The sequence below is a fragment of the Vanellus vanellus genome, assembly GCF_965231255.1.
Source record: "Vanellus vanellus genome assembly, chromosome: 7".
In the NCBI taxonomy this organism is placed as follows: domain Eukaryota; kingdom Metazoa; phylum Chordata; class Aves; order Charadriiformes; family Charadriidae; genus Vanellus; species Vanellus vanellus.
The window spans coordinates 33,528,994-33,547,587 of NC_138912.1; the positions used below are offsets into that span (position 1 = coordinate 33,528,994).

Genomic DNA, 18,594 nt, shown 5'->3' on the forward strand with positions numbered 1-18,594 from the left:
AAGGAATATTTTTTGAAGATTTCAGAAGTAAACTTGCTTTTAAGAGTTGTGACAAACTATGACAGTTTTCACGTAACAGTCTTCTGAATGTGCCACATACATTTGCATCCCCTAAACTGATAATGGAACTATTTGGGTTCATTAAATAATGATGTTTTATGTATTAGAACATTAAGGAAAAAACATAATAATTTAAGACTATTTCAAAAATGACATATACTTCAATTAAAATACAATAGTGCACATCAAATGACAAATAAGTGCTGGCAGCACGAAGTGCATCTGCTAAGTGTGTGAAATGGAAATAAAATTAGCGCTGCATCTCCAAGTGAAGAAATTTGTATCAGTTTCTAGAGCATCCACTTTCAGGGAATATAAAGTAGTACATTTTTATTATGGCATAGGTCTCTCCTGACCTTCAGGTTTGCCACAAATTCACCAAGATCAATGCCAGTACAGACCACAAGTGCTATTTTTTACTGATCTACAAATTTTTTGTTGTTCAACCCCATCTTCCCATGCAGCATTGATCTTGTTAAGTGTCCCTCTCAGTAAAGCTAAAACCCTGTTAAGACAGTGCATATTATACTAGGATAGCTTAGAATGCACTCATTGTTTTAGGGAAAGGATTAAATTTTCCTTAGAGATTGGAAGAAGATTCCTTACAGAAGAAAGAAGAGGGTCAGAGCAATCTCATATAGCAGCGAATCTTGTATATACAAGTATGTATGGTTACATTAGAGAACCAGATGTCAGTGAAAATACCAGCATATTAGAACAATCACAACACATAAATAAACCACTTTTGCAGAAAATTATAAAATATCTTTCCCCTTTCTAGATGTCGCACCTCTTTCTAAGCTATTGTATATAGGGAATATAGAAAGTGCTTGCTTAATTAGGGGGAGGCAGACTGGTTCATGCTACCTCTGCTTTTTTGTTTTTAATCAGAAATATCAGATCTTTTTTCTAAGTTTTATTTTGTATTAGCTTCACGCTTTAAGAGGCTAGCATAACAATCTTTATTAAAGAATATGATGCAAATTGGTTAAACACATTTTTACTTTCAGCGGTGGACGGACAGAAAATAGAGAACTGGATCCTTAGTATTGCTGAAGAGCAGCATGAACTAGAACAAAGCAAGTACCAGAATATCCTCCCTAGTCCCATGCTACAAATTCCTGGGTGACAGCTGCAGTAATCAGAGCTGTGGCAGAGGGTACGATGAGGTGGCAAAAATCCATTAATGAACGTCCTTTAAGACAATAATGACTCATTTGTTACACAGAACCATCTCCAATTTTTGCCTGTTGAGCACATGACATGGAGAGGGCTGTTACCAACTACATCACACGCCTGCTGATTTCCCAGTTGGACTCAGATCGCACAATACTGTGACAGTCGGATGCTCTAGAAATCCTCAGTTCCCCTCCGGTGGATAGCTTTTAGTCTTTGTAAAGACTACATAAAATAGCCTTTGCAAGCATGGGCCAAGTAGATGACTTCATCTCCAGAGCAAAAAGATTACAATCTCAGCATATCAAAGTATTTTTGTCACCAGGTAGAGCATGAATACTGGAGACAGCTCTTCAGAAGCAGCATTTGCTTATTCCCCGCTGACAATTCATCTACTTCTTGCCAGTAAAGAATACTGAAGTTTAACGGCACGCTTTTATCAGGGCAGGAAGTAGCACAACGCATTCCTGTGAGACTATGCAGAGTACAGGCACACACTTTTCATCTTGCCCGAGTATTAAGTTCATTTCATAGAGTTAAGTTAGCCTTTCCCTCACTTATTTAACTACATTAAAATACTGAGGCTAATAGCAGTACGAAATAGCCAGGAACCTAAATTCATCTCGGTGAAACCTCATTTCAATGCAAATGTTGTCATTTTTTTTCCCCCGTATAATGCAGTTCTGCCAGTTAAGATGTAGCCTTATTTCCAGTGCTGCCCTTAGCCTAGTCTCGAGTCTTCACAGGCCGAGACCGTGATTCCAAATTACACTATTTTTGTAGTTATGCTTATGCATCAATCTGTTGGGACACAACACATGCTAAAGCAGTTCACGGTTTATCTCCAAACATCTGCGAAGTGTCCCCAAAAGTCTACATATTTTGATTTTCTACCGCCAGGACAAACTCAGTTAGTGGGGGGACAAAAGGGAAAGGAAGATTCCACAATGGGAGGTTTATTTTAAGCCCACGTTAAGCTGCCACCAGGGCTTGCCTAAATATAGATTTGTCCACTGTAAACACCCTTAGTCTGCATTTAGTGCAGACACAGGCGGAGTTACTCAGCAATGGCAAGCAGGCTTTACATTCACACCCAGGCCACAGGAGCTCTTAATCACAAACTATTTCTTTGGGAATCGGTTATAAGTGGGGTTTTGCGTCCAAAGAGAAACATTAACCAACAACAGCTTACCTCCTCCTCCTGTTGCCATCACACCCTTGTCATCTAAGCTCTCAAGATGAGAAGCGAGCTCACCGAGGGGCTGTAGCCTTCAGGCCCGGCTCTTCGACTCCCCATGGTTTGCAAAGGACAGGCAAGCAGGGGCTGCGTGGACGTGTTCCGTGAGCTTCTGCAGCGGCTCACACGCGACAAGGCAGGAAACAGCCTGTGTTGGGCAGGTGTGGGTCATTATTCTGCCACTCAGAAATCCTGGCATCCGTACCACGGTTTCCTGCTAACTCCTGTCCTCCACTTGTTAATGCTTGCTCTGCCTCCGAATCATCAATCACTGTGTTCTGCAGCGTAAGTACTGCACTATACTGAAACCGGCTATCTCAAGTACTGGTAATCTCACTGCATCTGCAAAGAACTTGGACAATCAATAAATTAGCTTATAATGTACTTGCTCTGACAACTACAATGTAAACATATCCGGTGTGTTCTACCACTGCAATGTGATACTCTCTCCAAGTTTATGTGAATCATCCCCTCAGTGACTCGGAAGAGAATTGGAAACCATTGTCTGTTTACTGATCATTTGAGCTTCCTTACCAAAAAAGGTACAAATACAAAAAAGTATGTCTTCACTGAAACAACTCGGGGACTCCTCTGTAACTTCCCCATAAACCAGACATAAATGTGTAACTGTTCTTGTGTTAAACTTTATTTGGATTTTGGGCTTTGCTACTCAAAGAGTATATGGCAAAGATTGCCAGAATAAAGGCTCAGGACGCTGTATTTCAGTAAGCTAGCAGCCCAACATCTGCCAGTGTCATGCTCTTGTGCTGTCCCAGAGTCAGAGTTGTGCAGGGATGGTTCCAAACCTCAGTGCATTACCGAGGGGCTGAACCTAGAGGGGCTTTCATCTCTGAGGTATGTCATCTACCAAGTAAATTCTATAACAAGGGCTATCTTTGAAACCTTCGCAATCTGCTTTGAGGTGGAGTATTCCAACTTGTTCAGTAATCATTACAGCAAGCAGTGGAACAATTATAAAAATCAGAAAACCAAATGGTCAGTGGAATATATGTTACATACTCATCCCTGTACTGCAAACAGGCTGAGGAAGGTTTCTTCTTCTCAGCGCTGCAAATAACATTTCCAATGCAACATATCCAATAGCAAGTCCTGTCCAAAGCTGAACAGTACTCCATCATTTTGTGAGCATCAGGATTTTGTTTACTTTCCATTGCCATTGTCTGTGGCTTTTTCGCACTTGAGGAAGACTCCAGACACCTGTAACAAATAATACTCCTTACACAACATTGCCAGCCTGGGGCATTTAACCCAGTGCTATTACATACATAGATAGAGCTCCAAGTGATTGATTTAGAAGGCATTCAGACAATGTCACCAGAGAAGTGAAGTTCACTCTAAGTAGGCATGAACGGGTCTGCCTTGGAAATCCTGTAGCATGTTCACATCCATTCTAAATTCATCTAGAGAGTTTTTGGCTAGACATTGCTTTGACCCTCTTGCCCCTTACAATAACTCTTAAAACCTGAAAAGCTTTTGCCTGAACAGTTAGAAATTAGACTACATCTAAGATACAGACTGAAGCCTCTACCTTGAATTCACAAGGCTTTGGAGATCGCCCCCCTCCTCCCCCCAAAGCAAACTCATGTATTTAAGACAAAAACCCAGCCATTTTCATTGGGAATCTAGAATGCCTCCTGAAAGAAGGAAGCAGTCCTACCTTCAACTGTGGGACTGCATAAGTCAGACCCATGACTCCAACATAAGACTGAGGGCCAAACCAAGCTTCTGCAGTGGGGTGCAATTTAGGTAAGGGTAGGCTGGGGTTGGAGTAAGCTCTTCGGATTCTTCTCTACTTTTAGGGATGAGTCTTGCCTCAGAGAAAGGTTATTTCTCCATTGATTCAAGTGGCTTACTTTTAGGTAACAAGAAGTCCCTCAGAAGAGGCATAATATCTGCAACGATATTAAAAGGATTTGAGAGCGAAACAATGAAAAAAAGTGTTCATTTGACAAAAACCCCAGCTATCCTTATTTGGCTATACTTATTTTTGTATTTTGGAAATAGTTGAGATACTTGGCATACAAGTATCTAAAGGGTGGGCTGAAGGAGGATGGAGCCAGGCTCTTTTCAATGGTTCCCAGTAACAGGACGAGGGGTAATGGGCACAAGTTAGAACACAGGAAGTTCCGTTCAAATACACGGAAACACTTCTTTACGGTGAGGGTGACAGAGCACTGGAACAGGCTGCCCGGGGAGGTTGCGGAGTCCCCTTCCCTGGAGATTTTCAAGACCCGCCTGGATGCAGTCCTGAGTAATGTGCTCTGGGCAATCCTGCTTTAGCAGGGGAGTTGGACTAGATGATCTCTAGAGGTCCCTTCCAACTCTGAAAATTCTGTGATTCTGTGATTACTGGAGAAAGTTTATATAAATATTCCTACATAGGCTTGGAATTTATTTTTAACACACAAAGCATTCCTATACAATTAATAGCTGTGCCAACTGACACATGAATGTCCTCTTCCATTTTCCTCCTCATTGCTGTTCCCCCCTCCCCCCCATAGTCATTAAAAGAAGTCTCTATAATTTGTCCAAGAGGTCGATTGGCACAGACTTCACATACAACTTGGCAGCATCTTAAGTACAGGGCCATCTTCTTCATAGAAAAAAACACCATTGCTTCAAGTTGCAGAATTTTTTTTTTTTTTAAATATTATTTTATATATCCACCACTAAGGAGAACAATCTTAGAGCAGATTTACCCTAGTTAAAACAGCTGAAGTAAAACAGGTAAAAAGAGATTAATTTTAAATTTCAGTAGGTCAATGGTGAATTAAAGCTGCATTTGCAGAAAATAATTTTTTTCTTAGAGGGAAGTTTTCTGCTTTAGCGTAAGCTGACAAACCACCTTAAGTTTCTCCAGTCCAGAGATGGAAAACATCCTTAATGGCTTCCTTTAACCTATCTTTGAAGTCCTGCAGTAATTATGCAACTGCTCTGGAAACAGAAGAGGAGCCGCCAGGAACCCTGCCTCTGGGCAGAGCGTTGGGAGGGGAAAACAAAAAAGTCTTTGCCGAGACTTCCCCCCACCACAGCCTTAGGCCAACTTGGATGGGAACGCTGTAGCAAGTGTCAAGCTTTTATTGTCTGCTCTATTTTTTGGGATTTGTTGTGGAGGAAGAAAGTGAGGCCTAAGCATCATGTGGACAATTTTAATATCGGGGCATAAATGCCGATAGAACAGTGCCCTGGCTCCTTTTGCCCCTGCGGGAATAACGCCGCTGTGCCTTTCATTGAACTCTGAGATCTGAGGCTTGGAGGAAGTGTTCCGTTTAGAAACCATTGTAATATTTTCAGGAAGGTGTAGAAGACGTCAAAGCTAATTTCAAAGCCCACTCATCCATTTGGAATTTTCAACCAAACTCAGTTCTCATTTCTGCTTGTCTAAGTCCAAAATAACCTCGCTTCAGTTATTTCATCAGTGTGAACAAGAACAACAGCTGACCCACAATACCTGGCTAAGTGCCAATTTCAGCCCTCAACAAATCCAAGTATTTTGAGGAACTGATCAAAGGTTCATTGATGTTTGCTGAATTGTATCTTAAGCAATTCCTTGCACTAATACATTTTAAATAAGATCAGGTGGCAATTCATAAACGCAAGTGGCAGTGCAAACCAAAAAAGCAAACCATTACAAACTCTTCTTTCCAGAACAGTTTTAAAAACAGGAATTCAGAAGATAGGACATAACTGAAAAGCATGTGAGAGTATGGAAGTTGTACTGTCAGCAGCAGATGAGATGACTGTAGTGTAACAGCTAAACTTGGCAGGTTCCTTATCATCTGTAAATTACAGGACATTTGTATCATTAAAGAAAAAACTCTAAGCTATAGTTCTACAGTGGTAAAGGAAAGCTGCCCCAGCAATTATAGGAGATTGCCAAAATGCAGTATGGACCAAAGGGCAAGATTTGCAAGAGGAGCAAGTAGCAGGCAAACGATCCTGGCACCATGTTAACAGAAAAAGCAAAACAAAACAAAAACCCAAAACACCTAAACCAAAAAATTAAGGCAAGAAGTTTAAATAGATTTTCATTATACTGCGCACATACACACAAAAATTACCAGGCTACAGTATTGGCTGCTTGTGCCAGTACAAACCATTCAAGCTGTGAATTTTGTAGCCTGAAAGACTATCTCAGTCACAATCAATTCTAACAGTGTACAGTTTATTCAACATTAAATGGCTTGACCTAGTAAATCTTTAGCAAATCTTTAGCAAATTTTATTCCTGTCATGAGGCATCCTGACTCTGATCAATTAAAAATTAGGACTCTTTGGGAAAGAAACTAGCTTACTTTTATAGTTTTCTTCAAAGAGGTAACCATGGAAAATGGAGATACCTTCTCACATTTAACAGAAATCTGAAACTGAGAAAAAGTTTCAGAATCAGAATATTCCAAATATTTCAAAAGAACAGAGTTCTGTAGAGACTGAGTAAAATGAAAATATTGAGAAAAAACCCAAGCTATTTAGCAAAAATACCAAAATCTGGTCCATTTCCTGTTAGAAAACAAGCCAGATTTCCCCTTCACTCAGTTATTAGGCAATGCAAAGGCAACTATTCTCGTTCACATTGTGGCTTCTTCACCCTTGTTGTTCCCCTGGTGCATATGAACTGTTTTCATGTATTGCTCATAATGATTCCTTTCATTATTCAAATCATCATTCTGTAAAATAGAGGGTGGTTAAGTTAAGCTGTTAAACACCAGAACAGAAACAACGTCTTTTTTTCCCTTGCCTGAGAGTCCTGCCCTGGAAACAGCAGTCCATGTTGAATGTTAAAAGTTCAAAGTGTAAAAACCCTTCAGGGGTTCTTGCTCTCGACAGACATGGGAGATGGTGTTCGCAGAAGCCCACTATTTCCTTCATGTTTTTCTTTCCATTTTCCTTCTGTATGTTTCTCCCCTTGAACCCTCTGCAGACAAAGATAGGAACAAGCCTGAACCAGATTAATTCTGAAACGAGTCTCCAGCTTGCACACTGGCAGTGCTAAAAATGTGCTACAGTATTCAATCCAAAATGGGTTTGGTTTTGTCTTTCTCTTACAGATCAGGCAGATGGGCAGAGCTAAGATAGGTGGTAAAACTGGCAGGATATTAATGATATTTCTAACCATGTTTGCACATGCACAGAGATTTTCCTAGGAACATCTCTCTAGAACAAAAATATCATTATGCTCCAGACAAGCTTAGCAGGGTTACTGCTGTCAAGAGACCATGTTTTCCCAAGATTCTAGGTAAGATTTGGGCTCAAATTATAGTTAACATGATTTTTTGTGCAAAGGGACATAATTTATTTCAGTTAGGTGGATTCCTAAAATATACCATAAAATAAAAGTCAAAGCTTTATCGTACAATCTCGACTCGCACAAATTGTTCTTGCAATACATCATCCCTTAAATCAGGGAGACTGCTGGAACAAGGCCACAGCATTCCCAGAGCACCTCTGGGAAGCTCTTGGGGTGTTTCAGCTAAAAAGATAGGTTCCCCTCTCAATTCAGATATTAATTTCAGTTATACAGAGTCAATATATATACACTTAATAGTAGAAGATGCTGTAGTCTACGTAGAAGTTTTTTAGAGAAACTTAATGACTTTTCACTATATGAAACAGTTAACTTGAAAACCCTTAATTGTCTTCAGGAACTAACAGCATTAAAATCGTCCTTAATTAAACGCTCAAGACAACAGCCAGACTAATCCTAGAGTTCCTTAATAGCGTGAGGAATGCAGTAAGTTGTAACAGGTTTAATTCCTTACATGTTGTCATGGCTAACGCTTGTTTTGGAAAGAAGACCCAGGAAAATAAATTTAAACAAAACTTATGACAGTTACAGTTCACTAAATTTGCTGCAAAAATCTCTGTGCAGGAACAGTGAACAGATGACTTTAAAATTATACAGATATATGTCCCATCAAGCAAAAGCAACACAAGAGTGTGTTAAGTTTAAAAGCTTTAATCACCCATCCACATGAACTTATTTCTAGCTACAGCTTCTGTGAAAATTAAGATTTTGCTGATATATAACACTGTAGCTGTGGATTTGATCCCATTTAGGTACTTCAATTTCTCTACTGCCAAGACTGTGCTGTATTTTTTACTTACATCGGGCCCCAGATAATTGATAGATTAGTTCAACAGGCAGATCTAGATCTACAAGACATGCAACAGCAGTAGAACACCTAAACCCACTGCCAATCTTTTCTTCCCCCATTTGCTCAAGAATAAACTGATAGGTAAATTATAACCTATTTCAGGTACAGAAGGGTGCTTCATTGCCAAGGTTCATAGGCAGCATTTAACATCTCAGAAATTATGTCCTGGCTCCTGTTGTGCCACTTCCAGGAGCTTTCAGTCTTTTGGGGTAATCGACCATCCCAGCAATTCCCAAAGGGCCCCCTCCCTCCCTTTCCCTACTGGTAAGTACTTCTACACTTCTCCGTTTGGCACTGCTCTCTACTTTTCTGGCCGCTCCTAGCTTTCCAGCAAGTAAGTCTCTCCAAAGTTCATCCAGTTCTCAGTTCTCTGATCTAACTGGAATTTGCTTTGATACTTTCCAGTGCCAGCACTGCTGCATAAGAGAAGCAAACTCTCCCAGTGTCGCTCAGCTTAGGGCTGTTCATAGCCAGCAGACAGTCGTTCTGGGAGTCCTAGCTAGGCAGAGAGGAAAGGGCTAGTCAAAAGATATTCAAATATCTGTTCTATTTTCTCTCTGCCCCTTTATCAGCCTCAAATACCACTCTACCCTTTCAAACAGGTCCATCTATTCTCCTTCTGCTAATCACAGCAGCATGATGTTCTAATATCCTCCTTCATGTCACACATCTGTATTAGACACACTTTTAGACACAGGACTGGGTCCTGTGCCATTTTCAAAACAGAAGGTGCTTTCTTTGGCTGACATAGCATTTTGGCTTGTTCCTGGATTTTAGGATAATCAGGCAAGACTATGCTGTGGCAGAGCACAGCACCTCCAGCCCATGAGAAAGAGCTGCTGAGCTCGTCTTTTATCTGCAAAGTCCTGTTGTTTCAGGTTCTGAAGAGACAGAAAGCTGCCAAAAGCTGGAGGGATGGGGAGGCTCCAACCCTTACACTACCCAATCTGGTGGGCTAACAGCACACTTGTTCGCAGAGCCAAAGGCTACAAAGCCACCTCTGCCTGTGCTTCCTCCATGCTTGTTTCTACCTTATTCTGCATGTAGCTACAAGGGTGAAGGAAGGCTCTCTGAGGCTGCTCTCCCAACACTCTATGCAGCTTTGGATCCTCCCCATGGGGCAAGAGACACCTAAAGGCTCAGAAGGTCCCGAGGACATCAGCCTACCCTGGGGTAACCAAGCATGGTGCAACTGTCCCAGTGCGGGCAAGGTATACAGAAAGGGAAATAACAACACCCAGAGGGCAGTTATTAAAAACAAACAAAAAAACCCACCACCAGAAGTAACCACACAACTGTTTTCATATCACAATGGCTGTAAAAATTCACATAAAAGTGATCCAAACCAATTTGCCTTATTTGGTGATGCAGATTCTCAAATCTGCATATGCCAAAGAAAATCAGGTACCAATCTCAGCTGAACTGCAAAATCACTTTATATTACTAACCTTCCTTCTTTCCTTTGCGAGAAAATAAACAAAAGTAGAGAGTGTGTGTTGAAGAGCTAGAGAAAAATTAGCATGATTTTTAGGAAACATGAAATGACGGGTCACAGCAGATGTTAAATGCCCATCTCCAGGCAGAAAGATACGAGTAACCATTACTGTCATCTTCTCCATTTATTTTTTGCTGCTGACAGACAAGAGAGTGTTAAGATTCACTATAGAATTACAACCTGTTACATTCAGCAGCGACTGTCAAAATGCACTCAGATCCAGAACGGCAGAGAGCTCAGTTCGCAATACGGCTTTTTCCCACTGGATCGATGGGGCCTTCAGTTACAGGAGAAAAGCCAGAGTGTGACTACAGGGATTGAGGATGAAAGGAGATAGGAGTGGGTATACTTCTGAAGTTAAGCCCAGAAAATACATTCCACATTGTGACTGGGCAAAATAAAACTCCACGTAATGTATTATAAAGGAGATCTCAAGCTATGGAAATGCTCTCTATTATACTGTGATCCGTGAACACAGCTGGCGACACCCAGATGTTCTGAGGTTCCTGTAATTTCTTCAACTCACCTCTAGTATGACAAAGAAAAGCATTCATGCTGTGAAGTTTAAATTATCCCACTAGACATCAGTATTTCCCTCCTTGTTAGGAAGGATGGAGTCGGTCACACAACAGATACCTGAGACTCCCACAGATCACTGTTCTGCTTTCATTGAATTCACACGCCAGATTTTGTTCAAGCCTTAGAAAAAAAATATGGGGCATACTTTACAGCATTTTCACTAATATAAAGTATTTGGAACTGATCTTGCTCCACTCTGCAAACACAAGCCATATCTAGGTCCCACTTTTTATTCTTCATTGTAAACACTCCAACTCTTGCTCTGTATCACCCAAAGGAAAAAGCAGGCATCACCACCAGCTCAGTGGCTAGCACAAAGAGACTCTTCCCTGTGCAGGAGTAAAGAAAAGCCATAGTTGATTTTCATGCAGAGCCCTGAGGCTCAAAAGCAAGGTTCCCATCTCAGTCTCCCCAATACCCATCTTTAGTGTTTGCTGCATTCAAGTGAACTAGTTGTCTTTATATGCACCTTCAGTCTCCATCCGGGAAATGCAGGACTGACTGCAACCTCTTCTTGCTTCTGGGCTGAAGGATATACCATATAACTTGAGAGGTATGGAATGGCCTCAAAAGCACGTGAAACAGACTAATATCCAAGCCAGCATCGTTACATACAGGAAGGATTAGGCTTATTAAAATTGCATGCTTTGCAATGCATCGTTCTTTCTCCTGCTCTCAGCAGTTTACCAGAATTTCTAAGTTAACTCTTGCAATGCTGGGAACTTGCTTTCCTTTACAGAGGGATACAAGTACCAGAAGAAATACAAAAGAACCATCCAAAGGGGAGGTCACCCAGACAAGGCAACCTGAAATTAAACCAGTCACATACATCATTTTTCCATTTTCATCCGGTCTTCTGAAACTATTCAAGCGACTCATTTCTGTTCGGACAAACGTCAGAGAGAAAACAAACAACATGCACAAGGACAGACAGCATCGACACAGCTCATCCATCCCGTTCACAGACCCACCAGCTGCGCCAGTGTGAGGCAGGGTACTCGCAAGCAGACAGGCAGAACTACCGACTGCTCAGCACCGGCAGCAGTGGAGAGAGAAGAATAAAGGCATTGTAAGAAATACTGCATGTGTTCTAAGAACAGAGACTAACATGGACCAGCTAGATTAGTATTCACTAAAGTACACCAGATTAAATGGAATAGGATGCTTTACATCGCATGCAGAGGCCTGTGCTGACTAGCGCAGAGCGTGCGGTCGCAGAGATATGCCCGAGTGGCAGTTGAACAAAAAGACAAGAGACAAGTGGATTCAACTAATGAGTTTAGCAAGGCTCAGGCACTGAATATAGGGTAAGCACAGATAAGTGCTACTAAGGCTTCAAGATCTAAGCCCAGAAACTTCGCAATACAGCCAGATACAGCAAATAATACTTACAAAAGCTATTGAGTATGCCACACAGGTGAGCTCCGTGCTAAGTTGATGAGTGAACGCATACAACAAAAAGGTGACAAAACCAGAGATTTCACAAGGGATGACACAATAAAGTACACACAGAATTTTCACAAATGCATACCATCATCTTTAGGCACCTAAGTTTACAATTCAACTGTAACACTGCAGTTCAGTACACTATGCCGGCTTTTCTCCTCTCTGTTTCTATGCAAAGATAGTTATTGTGATGTCCCAGTATCAAGAAAGCACTCACTACAATTAAAAAAAAGACATCCATAAACTCAAATTGGTTAACATTAATATTATTAAATATAATAATTGATTAATGTTTTAATAAGAAAAGATGACAAAACTGTAGAAACCACAATGGATTCTCAAGACAAATTTCCATTAGAAAAATGTCTGAATCCATCAATAGTAGAACTTCTTAACTGTAATCAGGTTTGATGACAAGAAAATCAAAGAAAGCTGAAGTAGACCACCAGATACCATAACCTTTACTACTACAAAGAAATAGCAAAAGCACTCTTTTCTGAACTACAAAATATACAGCATACCCTTTAATGCAAGCAAGGAAACACTTCTTTTCCCTTCTCTTCCTCTCATACTTAATATAAGATTAGAAAAGTAGCTGTACTGCTGTATGCTGCTTTTGACTCAAAGCTGAGTTTTCCTATAACTTTATGCAAATACACACCTCTGGCCCTATGAGCTTAGAAAAACTGGAAAAAAGATGAAACGCTGTTCTTCTCTTACCCCCCAATCATCAAAGTACCCTCTTCAAGGCAAACAGGCCAACTAAGACCAAAAGACACTGTGGTTCTTGCTGTGGCAAAACCCCCCAAACTCTCATGGGAAGGCAGCTGTAAAAGGTTAAACATACATGTTTAATTCAGGGGGAGAAAGATATTATGGAATTTTCCCATAATAATAGCTCAACAAGTATAGCTACAGTCTTCCAAGATAGAAACAAAAGAATATTCACCCAACCCAAAGCAACGAGCAACTCCTATGCAAACTTTCTTATGCAAATAGGATAATCCCCAGGTTCCTCACTCAGCCATTTAAGTGAAAATACCAGAAATGGTGCAACTAGAATCAAAGACAGCAAAACCAAAGACAAGCACATATCATTCCCTGATTTCTAGTTCTCATTTTCTTCCTCTTTTTCCCAGGGATGACAGGCTGACAGAGAGAAGAAAACAGGCATCCACCCCATACTCCTCCATACAAGTAAATACAAAAAAATCAAGTGTTTATTGGAAGTCTGCATGAAGGCACAGATGAGCTTGATTACAGACACATCGTAACAATTACAAATATATGTAAACACCTTGAGATATACAACAAAGCAATAATACAGCTAATACAGGAATAAAATATAACATGTTAAAAAAAGTCTTTGTAACTGAGGTTCTTTCAACGATAAGCTCCAACTCACACCAACACAGTGTAATGCTTTTAAAGTCATCACTTGGATTCATGCTCAACAAAACTGCACTTTGACCATTGTTGTTAACCAGTGGATTTATAAATTTGATCCGAATTTGAAGAGGCTTCCTTCACTAGGATCAGGAAAACATAGGAATAACCAGCTAGACACCCAACCAACCTATAATGAGGCTTCATAGATTCTCTAAGTAGACAAGAGCAATCACCAAGGTACTGAAATTAAATACAAGCTTCAGAAAAGCTCAAGGACGCATGTTCCATTTTTACTTGCATTTGAGGAAATTGCTGTATTTCTGCAGGAAAGGAACAGTCTACAGCTGTCAGGTGATTTTTTTCTTCCTCCACAGGAGGCTTAGATTTCATCTGAAACACCTGCCAAAACAAAAGTCAGCAATCACAAACTAAAGTGCCTTGGACAGCTTAGGTTTTACCACTAGAATAAAACACCTTCATTTATAGATACAGTATTAATTTATATCATGAGAAAACCCGCCTTTGCACGTAGAAGACTACTTCCAATATTTCTGTGGAAAGGGGAATTGCTTTTTTTGTTGTTGTTGTTGGTTTGGTTTTTTTTTTTTAATTAGAGATCAATGCCAAGAACTTAAAGAACTGCGACATAGCACTTTCTGAAAGGAAACCACACAGGAAAAAAAAAAAAAAAAAAAGTAGTTTTAGTACAGGCAATTCCCAGGCCTAGCCAGAGTACTCTGAGCAGCAATTTCCTACAGGAACACACAGTTTTCTCAAACTCAACCATCTGTCCTAACTCCCCACTTCTCCTCTACAAAAGCTTTATAACCTCCAGAGCGCAGTTCCAGCGAGGAAGACTCCTACCTAGGTAACACACGCAGAACAAAACCTAGCACAGCTATGACATTTCTCCTGACCCTGCAGCCACATCAGCCCAACCTAAAGATGAGGTAGTACATTTCTTTGGAGCCTAACTAGTTGAATAGGAACACACACTATTCTCCCCAGTGTAGCAGCTGTCTGTTAAGGCAGTGCCAAAGTCCAAAGTTTTATCTCCTTTTCAGGGCACATTACTAATGCAAAACCAGAAACAGCTGCTTTAAAAAAAAAAAAAAAAAAAAAGTCATGATATGAGCACACACTCCCACTTGAACTAGGACTGCATCGTAAAGGCCACAATCTGGCATATTCAGTGACTTTCTCCAGTCCACAAAGTGGCAGTGACTCAGCCTCTATTTGTACTGGGACTAGTGGTTATTACCCAAAAGGAACATGAAGGATATCCTGAGTACTTATTACAGTGAAATGTGGAATTTAGAAAAAAATTAAAACATTAACAATGCTAGTCCGAATCCAAAAAGGGCTGGAGCTCCTCAGGGAACTGAGGAAAACAGATTGTCTCTATGCATACAGTCCATTTGGTACTTAGGGGCTCTGTTTTCTTTCAGATCTTTCTCCTCGAGGAGGTTGTTGTAACATGTGCATGTATTATAATTTTATAGCTTACACTCATAAACCTTCTGGTTTCTTATGAGATGGCTTGAACTGGAGAAATATGCTCTGCATAGTCCATGCTCTGTAGACTCCCAAGGATCAAAAAGAAATAGACTGCCATGACTGAAACAAAAAGGAAACATCAAAAAGTTGAACAGTATTAGAATTCATACTGCTTGTAAAACTAAGCATTAGGATTAGAAAAAGCACTACGAGACTTAAACAAGGTTCCTGGATGCATCCTCTTAGTAAGCAATAATCAATACCGAGGATGAGAGACTGTGTTCTTCAATTGACAAAGGATTCAAGGCTCTTTTATTTGTCTCCGTGGTCAGTTTCCATTTATTTAAGAAAATATACAGAGTCTAAATTGTGTCCTGCCAGCAGCGCAACTCACTCAGATCCCAGGAAGCTTTTACATTTTCATTGCTTCCAAGACTGCATTTTTCATTCAGCTGAAGTGCACAGGGATTCCACCCAGGCAGATGGATTCCTGAACATGAACATTTTAACAGGAAAGGAATCCTGTTCTGTTCAGCTCCAGTACAGCAATTGCCAATAAAAACGCATTGACACTTTCTTGAACAACTCCGATAGTCCTTCCTGCCCTTGGGAATATGCTCTCAGAGGAGTACATGTAGTTAAAACAATCTTATCTGGCTGTTAGCTGGAAGACTATCTCCGAACAGTCCCACCTCTTCTCCCAAAGAACTTCTCTGGAACAAATCGTGGATAAAATAAACTCTTAGTGCTCTACAGAGTCTCAGCTGCATTCCAGTGTCCAAGCCAGATCCCTTGAGAGAAAAAGTAAAAAGAAAGCTGCTGATTGTCAGAGAGGAAAGCACTGCTCAAACAGCTAAAATATTATTGTCTGTTTTTTTTAAACCTTTAGCTGTAAAGGGGTACACTCACAAAATGCTCATCAGAGCTAAAAATTGCTAAATTGCCTCTGTGGCCTTTCACAACTAGTGATGATGCAGGGTGCAGTAAGGAAAAGGACAGCAGGAACCCACCCAGGTGCTTCTGAGATAAAGAAGCCATGCAGTTAAGCATCATGGTAAGCTGGACCTCACTGTCAAGTGAGTTTCTCCAGTCTATAGGAGATCTGATAAAAATCACAGCTTCAGAAGCATAATTCATGACTATAATTCACCAGGAAAACTGAAAATCCATTTACATTTATTAGGAGATGGTTGTGCACAATTCCTTATCTTATTCAAAAAGTCTACAAATAGAGTTCAACGCTTTTGATTGCAAGCAAATGTTTGTTCAACTTTCTTAGTTAGGTAAGGCTGACTTAGCGCCTTGTTACACTTTCAGGATTTAGTATACATTTGTCAGTTCTTTACTTTCCTCTGGTAACAGTCCCACGGGAATATTAAGGAGAGTTCACTAAGACACTTTATAACAGCAGCTGAACTTGGGTTACACAAATTCAGTTTTGGAATATGCTTCAAACGTAAATTATTCTAGGCAATTCTCCATTTTAAGATCTTAAAACAACACTGTCAAAGGTTTTCCCCCGCCCCCCCTGCATTTACACTCCCACCACTATGAGCTCACACTCCATAGAGCCGCACGTTCAAGAATCTCAAAGCACTTCAGAAAGGAGGGCACTGTTTTAAATAGTGGTACACTTGAGCTGGAATCCTACTTATAAAATAATATATTTTTTTGTCTTACGTTACAAAAAGACAAGCGTCAAACTAAACCAATCCTGTCTTGACCTCAGTTCCACCTCTGACTGCCTGTAACTTTCACACTTGCAATCCTACCACTGATTCAGGAGCTGTGTTTAATTTCAATGCTCATAGCTGAGTTTCCTGTATGGCAAAGGTGAGCATCTGCTATGGTCAATCACTTTCAGATGGAAGCACTGGTCAAATTTTAGGTCTGCCGCAATTTTGAGAATCACTTGATTGGAGAGTCACTACCATAACTAATGTAATTTGATAATGCACTTGATCCCATATTGGTTTAAGAAGTGTAATAGACTATATACGCATTTCTCTAAATTCTCTCAGAGCTGAAACTACATTGCTACAGTGAAGAAATTCTAGTTTTGCCTTATGCGGAACCTTTTACGAACATTATTTTAACTTACTATTTTGATTTAGAGCACTAATTTTATAAAGATTTTCAGTTTGCAATTCTTACTGAATAGGTGAGCGGCAAACATGAAAATATATATACACAAGTGTTAGTATACTACCAGAATGCTGTACTTCCTTCTTAAAAATGTCCTTAATAAAGCATTAGGCATGTCAAACAAACTTTTGTAAACAAAAGATAAATTACTCACGTTCTGCTCTGATTATAGCCAGATACATATTCTCATAAAATAAACATTCTCTTGTCATTTTCCATGGCCCACATATCCATATATATGAGGTAAACCACTTAAAATCATCAATAATATATAAACCTCAGTACTCAACAGGAACCTCAAGAAAAATGTAACTGAGTAAGATGTCAATATCAAGAAGTGACACTTTGTTCCACTGCAAAGTGAAACCAATTTATTTGTGCTAAATGATGGAAAGAATGTATTCAGAATACACTTCTTTATACATTGTACCGGCTTAGGCTGCTAAATAAGCATTCATTAGTGCCACGTTGTGCTACTTTCTTGTACTCTGTTTCTACCAAGCATACAACATTTTGGCTGTTAGGCCAATATATTCCTATATGCTCATCTCATTTTCTAACAGACTTTTGAACATTTAGAATACCTGTTCCAACTTTGCTTCAGGGGACTCACAATTAATATATTTCAACAAGAAAAAAATTATCATCAGCTGTTCTCTACAATCACATTGCCTTCTGCAGCAAAAAAATCAAAGAGCACACTGTAATCAGCTATCAGTAACCTGCGGGCAGGACCACACTTACCGAAGTTAATTGTGACAGATCACACAGTATGGGCAGCTTACAGGTTAACGTAAATGTCAAGTGAAATCACCAAATCTTAAGGTCCACGAATTGTACATTCCACAGACTCCAACAAGCCAGTTCCCTCACTGTAAAATTCAGACTGTACCATACGTTTGAGGTGCTTTTAATCAGGAGAAGTATGGATGTGTCCTGTGTGCTGAATTAAGCTTATTTACTATGTAACACAATGGAGTATGTGTCTTGGGCACTGATTAGGGTGTCTGACTCGCTTTTGCACTAGAAGCTGTTATTTCAAATGACTGAAACGTAGTGCTGATTTTCCATAAGCCTGGTAAACGCTGTAATATTTCAGAATTTACCATATAGCCCATCATGCCTTTAATTTTCTGCAAATTGTCATGAAAAAATATAAAAAGGTATCCCTTTAATTTTACAAACCTAAAAGCCAGGAAAATGAAGCTTTGGAGCCAAGCAAAACGACATAATGCCGTATTACCAAACAGAGTAGCAAATGTTCCAGCCAGAGAATGGACATACATGTAGTTCAAGTAAACACTGATGGAAAACTTTGTTAAGTTAGTGTTGTAGACCCACAACACTGGCTGCATTTTATACAAACGTTTACAACACAATTAACAGTGAAGCCTA

The 18,594-nt window shown here is 40.0% G+C and overlaps 1 long non-coding RNA gene across 2 annotated transcripts; it reads right to left on the reverse strand.

The window, feature by feature from the left end:
• Nucleotides 1–13,370: 13,370 nt before the first annotated feature.
• Nucleotides 13,371–16,036, reverse strand: LOC309674228. Of its 2 annotated transcripts, XR_014269375.1 has the most exons (3): nucleotides 15,747–16,036; nucleotides 15,065–15,174; nucleotides 13,371–13,956 (listed from the first exon to the last, which is right to left on the reverse strand). It is a non-coding gene; the product is annotated as an uncharacterized lncRNA (long non-coding RNA). The 2 variants fall into 2 exon arrangements; XR_014269376.1 differs by having other exon boundaries at nucleotides 15,065–16,036.
• Nucleotides 16,037–18,594: the final 2,558 nt, after the last annotated feature.